Genomic DNA, 9924 nt, shown 5'->3' with positions numbered 1-9924 from the left:
ATGGTATTTCTTGGGACTCTGGCAACATGCCTCGGCAGTTGAAATAATGCTCAAAACTCATGAGTCTTGCTCAGTCTCTGAGTCACCTTTTATCTGTGCTGTGCTTCCAGGCAACATCAGACACCCCCTTTTGGAGCACATGCTTCTTCCTCTATTTAAGCCTACCTACCGGTCAGTGCATTTAAAGATGGACAGCTCCCTTGAAGGCTGCATCCTGGTATTTCTGAGGTTGCCACTTGAGTTAACCCTGACATAGCTTTTCATATATCTGATTATTTCTGAATCCACCTTACCTCATGTCCTCAGAGTACCTTTAAACACCTACCCCTTCCTAGATGGCATTAAATTTCATTTCAGATTTTAGGAGAGTCATAAAATGCACTCACTCAGCCGATCAGGAAATCACTGGCAGATGTACATGCTCTGGAACTTTTCTTTAGTTTGTGAACTCTGCTAATCACTGTGTCTCTAAGTTAAACTTATTTTCTAGTGGCTGCGTCACATGCTTTAACTTGAAATTTTCTTTAAGTAGTTGAATGTATATATCAGGGAGGAAGAAGCAAGCAAACTGAGCTTGTCTGCTTCAAGAGTGACCCTCTTGGGCTCCTTTTAGAAGTGGTGGGATTCCCTACCAGCTGTGGAGGCCCTGGGAGGGCTAATTGGGGAGTCACTGAGGATGAATCTATCATCTCAGGCAATAATGTGTAGGTGTCATCATGTCACATACAGTTCTTTTTAGGCATGAGTATGTGTTGCTAATTCATCATGCTCATTCATTCACTGAGTATTTATTGAATGCCTCCTGGGTGTCGGACATGTACTGGGTGCTGGGAATGCCACTGGATCATGAAATTCACCTCTGGAGGAGGGAGACGGGATAAGCAAGTTAACACATAAATAATGTAGTTTGCGGTAGTGATTAAGTGCTATGAGAAATAAACTAGGTGGTATGTAGAGGGGGGTGGGGGGCCAGGTAGCAAGGGTCAGGTACTCTGCGCTGAAGGTGCTGGGGCTAGATGAAGGGAGCAGTGACAGTACACAGCACAGGTGCTGCTGGCTCTGGAGATGCAGGTGCTGGAGGTAGTTTGCTGGGAGGGGAGGCGCTGAGCCATGAGCTTAGTGGCTAGCATTAATAGGCCTATAGTGTTTGTTTTGTTTCTACTGACTGATGCTAAAACTCTTGGAGCAACTCAAGGGATGTTGAGAAGACCAAAAGTCCCCAGTGACACCAACACGAAGCTCCCATTTCCGTTTCCTTCTCATTCCTGTTCTCAGTCTCCCACATGCAGTCATTTGCTCAGGAAGTCTTTGGAGAAACTAATGACCTGTAAGTCTGAAGTGGGTGACTGGCTTGGTGGCTTCTGCCAGCTATTTAAGGCTGGAGAAAGAACTTCCCATATGGTCAGAAATACGAGACTGCTTGGTTTTTCTCTGCAGGTTTGTTTTTTTGTTTTGTTTTGTTTTTTAGGTGTTTGGCTGGAAGAGGGTTTTGTAAAACTGAAGCCTTGGTGCATAGAGGAGGCTTCTTTGGAGCACATAGTCAGTGGGTCGTGTTTGGGGATGACTCTGTGACCATGCACTTCAGTGCAGACACCTTCTGGCAAGCCTCTGACCCACTGATCACTCACTGCCTTCCCCTCTCCAGAGAGGACTGTTAGCTAACAAAGCCCCTTCCTGGCCTCACAGCCACCACAGCAATTTACTGTAGTGTCTTACACTTCGATGTCACCACAGCGTGTGGAGCATTAGAGGAAAACCTAGACTTTTAGTTGATAGAGAGCCAGTTGAAATATCATCAATAGAATTTTAGTTTTAGGAAGAATTGGTTTGATTTCTAGCTTTATTACTATTAGGTGTGTAAGCTTGGGCAAATCGCTTAATCTTCAGGTCTAGTTTTCTCACAGAATGAGGACACTGGACTAAATGATTTCCCAATTTCCAGCTAGTCCTAGAGTTCTATATTTCTACATAGTTGAATTATTTTATCATGCTGTTGCTGGGGAATACAACTAACACTTTTGAAGCTACTAATTTTATGTCAAGCTTTAAAGTCCATAATTGTTATCTTCAGAAAATATTATTTGACCTACAGTATGTCTAAATCAATTTAATAAAATCACTTTATAACAGGACCCAATGTTTCCTGTGTGGTATATGAGTTCAATAGTCCTGGGGCTTGGGATTGGCTGTCCTTGTGCTGTAGAATAGGTCCCGAGCCTTGAAATCCTGGATTCATGTTGCAGTCCTGGAAATCCTTCCATATGGGGCCTGGAAAGAGTGCAGTGCATATCAGGAGAGGATGTTGTGGTGGCATTTCAAACTTTTGCCTGCACTATGTATAAATAAAGACTGTCTGAAGATCTGAGAGTAAAACAGTCCTTCTAGTCAGCCTTACAGACCAGGTTATGGTAACACATCTTTAATCCCAGGAACCACACTAGTTGCCATAGAAACCAGGTGGTGCACGCCTTTAATCCCAGCCCTAGAAAGGAATATAAGACAGGCGAAGACAGCTCTCAGACACAGTCTCATTTTGAGATTCCAGGAGGATCGCCATTTCGAACTGAGGTCAAGGTAAGAGCCAGTGACTGCCTGTTTTGCTTTTTGGATCTTCAGGTTGAACGCCAATTTCTGACCCTGAGCTTTTGTTAAATCATGCTTCAGGATGTGTTCTGTGGAAAGGACTGGCTCCTGAGGCTGTGGACTGCAGTAGCCAATACTTGGCAGCTGAGGCAGAGGTGACATTGCAGCCCTGCGGTCTGAGGGCACCCTTACTGCTCATCAGAACTGTTAGGGCTGAATAGGAATGGCAGCAGTCAGCATTACCTTAGAACTGGCTTCATTGTTGCTGGCATCCTATCGTACTCCAGCCATGTGACACCAACCAGCAGAACAAATGGTGCCCAAAGCAAGGCAAAGGTTTTCTGGGATCTAATGAAATCGTCACTGCAGAGCCTCTGAGTCTCTGAACTGTTCCATAGGCCAGCACAATTCAGAGAAACCCTCCCCTAGCCTGCATCTCCGAAGGCCTCAAAGGATCAGGTTTCTGCTCCCATCATGAGGGTTCCTGGAACCCATCTCAGTTTGTTAGCTTGTGCCTTTATTTTCTAAGCCATCTGGCCATGCCATATCAAAGGTTCAGGTCATAAATCTATTGCTGGCTTCTGAAACTCAAGCCCTTCCCTTACCACTGTAGGTATCTGAGACCCCAAATCCATCTTGATTTCCCTTTCTCCCCATGTCCATCTCCATCCTTCCCTTTCCTCTTGACCTCTTCAGAGTAGGGATGGAGCAGCCCTGTGCTCAGCCCTGCCTACCTTCATCACAAGTCATCTCTCTGATATTTTCTGTGCATCTGTCTCTCCATCTCTCATCTCTACCTGTCTCTCCATCTCTGCGCAGGCCGAGAGATGATGGCACTTCTCCAAGGTAAAATTTGGATCTCAGACATGCCCACACTTAACGGTAAAATGGTCCCTTGTGAACCAGACTCATTTAACTGGCAGCTCCGTCTGCATCTGTGACTCAGGGGAGTTTGAGGGTGGAGAATGATGTACCACCACACTCACTTGGACTCTGTGTCCTTAGCAGTTGGTGAGCGGCTCCTCAGCCACAGGTGCCTATAGGAAGGCAGAGCCAGATTGTAGAACTATCAGAATGACAGTCTGCGCTTGTTCCACACAAAGGAAGATACAGATTGCTCCACAGGTACATACATAGTTGGGCATTGGGAGGGAGCCCAGGCACTCTGATGCTGTGTGTTTCCTTGAGTCATTTGCTTTACCTCGCTGAGCCTCTATGTCCTCACCTATGTAACAGGGCAAAGTGTGTTTTCCAGGGTGTGAGGCACACATGAACTAAGCAGGTAAAATCCTTAGCTGTAGCCTAGGCTGGAGTAAGTGCTTGGCTAGGTTAGCCATCAGTTCCTGCCCACTCCCACCTCCTCCTCCACACAATACACAGAACTACACTAACGATATTGGATCTTACAGAAATACTATCACTGCTCATCAGAGCTACCTGTCCCCAGTGCTTGGCCCAGATGGAAGGCTTAATAGCTGAGGCTATAGCTAGGAGCATGGGGACAGTGGTTGTTGGCAGGAGCTTGCAGTGACACTGACCTGGCAGTGACTCCAGAATGCTTCTGGAGAACCCCTTTTTGAAGTCCCCTGAGCGACAACAGTCCCTGGTGATGCCAAGACAGCCTGGGGTGATCGTCCCAGGGAGCCAGGCCCAGCCAGAGCGTAGAATCAGTTCCTGTTCTCTGAAAGCAGATATTTACAGGCTGTGACTGGGGTCATTGTCAAGGTACTTGTCCCTGGCAAGGAGATTAGGCAAGGGTAGAGCCACTGCTCAGAGACCCTGGGGGTTGCAAGCGTTGGGCTGTGGCTGGGTACTCTAGAGCATTCTAGTGTCTGCACTGGCATGCTTACCAGCTATGTAGCTGGAAACTGGCTTTCATCCTTGGTAGGAATGACTTCAAAGCAGAAAGCCTGATACACAGTTCCTAACTACCTTTCTACCAATTTCCATGACCTTCCTTTGAAACAGGTTACTAGGGGAAAGTACTGGTTTTAATTATTTTCCTATAGATTTATTTATTTATTGAAGATTTATTTATTAATTATGTATGCAGGGTTCTTCCTGCATATATCCCTGCAGACCAGAAGAGGCCACCGTATCTTATTACAGATGGTTGTTAGCCACCATGTGGTTGCTGGGAATTGAACTCAGAACCTTTGGAAGAGCAGTCAATGCTCTTAACCTCTGAACCATCTCTTCAGCCCTATTTTCTTATCACTTATTGTTTTTACTTAAAATGATATTATTTTGTTTAGCAATGCTCAGTGGGCATGTTTGTCTGAGGGCTTTAGCTAAGAAACTCCCAAGAAACCAGTTCCTTTCAATTCACCAGTCTCTGGCTGGCTCCTGGCAGGCTGGGGGCCTTTCCATCCCTGCTGATGTGGCTTCCCCAGACCATAGCCTGAACCCTGGCTAAGCCCTCCCACACGCCACTCGGCATGTTCATGTGTGTGCATGCATAGGTCAACTTTGGGTGTCTTGTTTGAGACAGGCTTTCTCGCAGAAACAGGTGCTCACTAAATAGGCTAGACTGACCAAGCAGCAAGCCAGCAAGCTCTAGCACTCCGACTGAAGACATGTGCCACCAAACCCAGACTTATGTGGGTACAGGGGATCTGAACTCAGGGCCTCATGCTTATTTAGCAAGCTTGTTACTAGCTGAGCCATCTCCCCATCCCCTGGCTTGGATTCCCCTCCAGAGTGGCAGCATCAGCCAGATTCTCTTCATCCATTCTTCTTTCCCTGACACTCTGGCAAAGGACATTTAGCACAGTTGATGACTCACAAGGTCCTCTGACCCTCCGGTAATTGCCTCTGGATTTTGGCATGAGCTTAATACATGATTGACTATTAATATGCAGACTGATTATTCAATGGCTGGAATGATCCCCATGGGTGGGGAATAATGAAGTAGATGTGTTACTTGAAAATTGTATTTTATTTACCATCGTTACTTAGTTTTGAATGATATAATGAAATGAGCTGGTAGCTCATGAGCTAATCATAAAGAAGGAAAGGCAGCCTGGGGCTCACTTTTATCTTCCTCCATGGGAAGTAGAAACCTGGAGGCTGCAGGCTCATGGCAGGGGGTGGGGGAGCAGCTGAGTACCTGTCACACAGGAGTTCATATCCTCTCTGTACTTGGGGAACTTTTAAAACACAAAGGAGTCTTTGAAAGTGTTTTATTGTTTTGTGTTTTGTAACAAAGCAAACAGGACTGAGATTATAAAAGACTTTGCCCTGATGTCCAATTTCACCAAGAGTGGCTGTTGCCTGTTTTTCTGTTTTAAGACCATACAAACCCATGGAAATGCTCGTGGTTAATGTAGTAAAGTTAAATACTAGCAGAGGGCAGTGGGAGACACTGCACCAGGCAGACCTGGCACTGTCACATGATGACAGGGGTGCTTTGAGGCAAAGAAAGGCCTCAGAGGATACAAAGGCATTCGTCCAGGTACAGCTAGTTGGTGTCAGCCCCACTGCCTTGGAGAATGACTCGGGGATGTTGCTTGGCAGGATGATCTCACCGTGTAGCCCAGGCTAGCCCCACACTTGCAGCAATCCTCCTGGTTTAGCCTCAGGGAGTGCTGTGACTCTAGCATGTAACACCATACCCAGAAACTTCTTGGAGCTGGAGTTCCAGGTGTTTATGGGCTGCCCGATGTGGGTCTGGGAACCAAACTTGGTTCCTCTTAGCCACTGAACCATCCAGCCATAATTCTTCCCTTTGGCTTTCAAAAACACAAGTGTGTGTTCCAGCAAATTGAGATGGTTCTTCTTCATTCTCTTTCCTGACTGGCTCGTTGATTACAGATGTTGAACTGACCTAGAGAACATAAGAGGACGAAAGTGAAGACTCTGTGTCTCCTTAACTCAGAGAGCAGCTACAGCCTGAGACAGGGAAAGTTCCAGCATCCAGTGGTTAGAAGTGCTTCTCTGCAGGCTGCAGCGTTTGGAGCTGCTTTGTCCATTTGTCCTCTGCCTAAGTAGCATTTTTCCACCAGTGGCAGAATAAGCAGGCCCAGGAAGATCATTGGATGACTTCCAGAGGGAGGGGAAAGCTAGCTAAAACCCAGGCATCCTGCTTTGTGACCTGGGTTCTCACTTGCACGTGTGGATGGACCAACAAGAGGTGAGCAGCAGTCTGTGAAGGACCGAAGTACAGAAAATGGCGGCCTTCTCCTTGCTCCAGATGGGATTGGAAGACTACGGCAGAGGTACAACCAAAGCACTTACCAGGAAGAGGAAGAATCCTGTCAAGAGCTTTCTTAGAGAAGGGATTTAAGGGCTATGTAGGCGTTTGCCTGTGTGAGAAAGGGTTCCTGGAACTGAGACAAAGGCCAGTATGTAGCCTTCTGGGGGCTTGCAGAATGGTATTACAGTGTCTATCTGTGGAAACGCAAGACTGGATATTGCTGGGATTTGGAGGACCTAAGCAATGTGGAGAGTGAACTGAGTAGGGCCTTAAGAGGCTTCCTGTGGTGTGGATCCTGAGCCCACAGCTCTCCTCCCTGAGGGAAACTCAGGTATAGGGTGTTCTGGCAATTGCGCACTGAGGATGAGGGGGTATGTGAGCGCATCCCTCTGAGTAGATGCTGGCCCCAGGTTCCGAGCGACCTTGTGTCCTGCAGCTCTGGGGAATTGCCTTACCAGAGATTGTGCTGAGCACTCTAACTGAACTCCATCAGGCAAGCAGGCAGGACCTGTCGTGTCCAGAGGGGCAGGAGGCCAGGATGAGACTCAAATTCAACCTTTTAGGAGGCCACTAAGACTAAACTGCCTCAGTCAGTGTACAAGGTGACTGGAACTGGGAGGCGAGACCCTCAGCTTGCTGTTAGTGGGATGCGATGTGGATGCGCTATCTGGAGTTTGGTTTTGGAGGGGTGGGAGCTTGCAGAGCTATCTGGAATCTTGTCAAACTGCCGCCTTTCCAGTTCCCCATCTTCCCTCAACCCTCCACTGCCTGTGCAGGTCACCATGTCTCTTACTTGCTCATTCACTCCTCATTCTTTGCCTTCTGATAGGATGTTCATAGCCATATGAGCAAATTGTAAATCTGTGTCCCATAGAACTAACTGAAAACATATTTCACATGTGAGAGCATTTTCCCAGAGTGCTGACTCCATAGACACTACGGTGCCTGACTATAGAGAGCTAGGGGATTGAACTCAAACCACCCTAGTGTTTGTAATGCAAGTACTTAACCCATTAAGCATTCTCTCCAGCCTGGGTGGAGTGTAAAAAGGAAATGTAAGGATGGTACTGGAGCAGGGAGAAGGGCCAGAGCGAGCCCTGCTGGAGTCAGCCTTCTGCAAGGCCCTGTCCTTTTCCGTGTGTTGTGAAAGGGTCAGACAAAGAGGAAATGATGCAGTTGGTATTTGTGCATTTCCACATGGATGGAGAACCATGAATATGTTGTCGCTGGGCCCTTCTTTATTTCATCTATTTTATTTCTGATTTTTTTCGAGACAAGGTTTCTCTGTGTATCCCTGGTTGTCCTGGAACTCACTCTGTAGAACAGGCTGTCCTTGAACTCAGAAATCTACCTGCCTCTGCTTCCCAAGTGCTGGGATTAAAGGCGTGTGTCATCACTGTCCAGTTGCTTCTTTTCAAAGACAGCTTCTTACTCTGTAGCCCAGGTTGGCCTTAAATTGGAGGCAGTTCCCTTGGCTCAACCTCCAAGTGTTAGGATTACAGGCATGTGCCACTGCGACTCTCCAGTTTAGCTTTCTGTTCTTTGTCCCGGAGTGTTCTGATGTGTACTGACGTGCATTTAGACGTGCTAAGACATCTCTGAATACTTCAGCGTGCTGATCAAAATTAAAATCATTTTCTTGTCAGCACCAGCAAAATCACAAATATGACATCGCAGTCCTGTCAGTCACTGTCATCAAATGCCTCAAGTTCCTCCCCAATGGCTTTCCTGACAAAATTTTATCATAAAACTGTCTCAGATGTCAGGACAAGCTGAGGCACTTTACCAAGAACGTGGTTAGGTCTGGTGCCTGGCTCTGCGGTGATGGTTTGCTGCATGCCAGCCCCTCACCCTTTGCCCTGCTAGTCAGTCTTGGGGGTTCTGCCTTCCCAAGTTAGATGCAGACATCAGTCAGTTCCCTGAAAATGCTTCAGCACACGCATTGTATATAAAACCCCAGCATTTCTTCATCTTCTCTTTTGATATGAAATTTACATTCAATAAAATCTGCAAATGTTAAGTACTGTATTCGGTGTGTTAAAGCATCTTGGCCAGGTAGATGGATCAGCAGGCAATGGTGCTTGCTGCCAAGTCTGGCTGTTTAATCTCCCATCTCTGGGACACACATGGTGGAAGCTGAGAACTAACTCTCACTAGGTGTCCCCTGACCTCCACACATGCGCTGTAGCAGTACACACATCCATACACATGTGCACACATACACTAAATAAAGCATGATTTAAAAAAAGACAGTCTGTTAAGTCCAGATTTTTCTCCAGCCAACTCTGCTATATTTTCCCCTAGTATCACCTTCTCAAACTTTATATGAATGGCATCATATTGAGCTGGGTGTGATAGAGCCCATCTATAATCCAACTTTAAAGGCTGAGGCAGAAAAATCATGAGTTCACATCCAACCTCAGCTTCAGAGAAGGGGGCGGAGCAGGGCAGAAAGAGAACCTGTTTCCAAAATTCACGAACAAGAACTAGAATTGTAAGGCATTTCATACATTGTGCTTTTGTTGGTCACCCTGCTGGGCGTGAGCCCGATCCTGACACTGCCTAATGCCACTAACTAGTCCATTCCAAACCTGAGCGCTTGAGAGTTGGCTTCCTTCTGGCTATTTTAAGTAGAGCTACTATAGGCATCCTTACGCAGGACTGTGTACAGGCACCTGTCAGCCAAGCCCCCCATAAGGTCCTTGGTTGTCACCTTTCTAACGACACTTTTAAACTAGATGTCAGAGAGCCGACCAGATTCCTGTGTGGTGTCCATAGCCCCTGTGGCCCAGCTAATGTGGCCTCTGCTCCTGAGAGACATGTGACCTGATGGGCTCACAGCTGGGACATCATCCCTTTCACCGCCTAGTTTCCAAGTGTCATGGCACTACCACATGCAGCCACCAGGGGGCGCTTGTTCACTTTGTAGATTTTAAGTTCTCTTGTCTGCAAAGAGAAACACAATGTTCCAGCAGGAAGTAAGTCTTAAGATTTCCCCCCCTTGGTGGTTCTTGTTCTGTAGTATTAACGGTGATGTTTGTTCCGTTGCTCAATGTTTACCGAATACCCACAGGGTCTCAGGCATTGTGGCACACACTGGGGGCGGCACAGAAACGGAATGTTTGCTGTCTCTGAAAGCCTCTGGT

Source organism: Chionomys nivalis, chromosome 3 (assembly GCF_950005125.1).
Source record: "Chionomys nivalis chromosome 3, mChiNiv1.1, whole genome shotgun sequence".
Lineage (NCBI taxonomy): Eukaryota > Metazoa > Chordata > Mammalia > Rodentia > Cricetidae > Chionomys > Chionomys nivalis.
The sequence above is the reverse complement of the archived record's forward strand: the minus strand, read 5'-3'. Positions refer to the sequence as shown.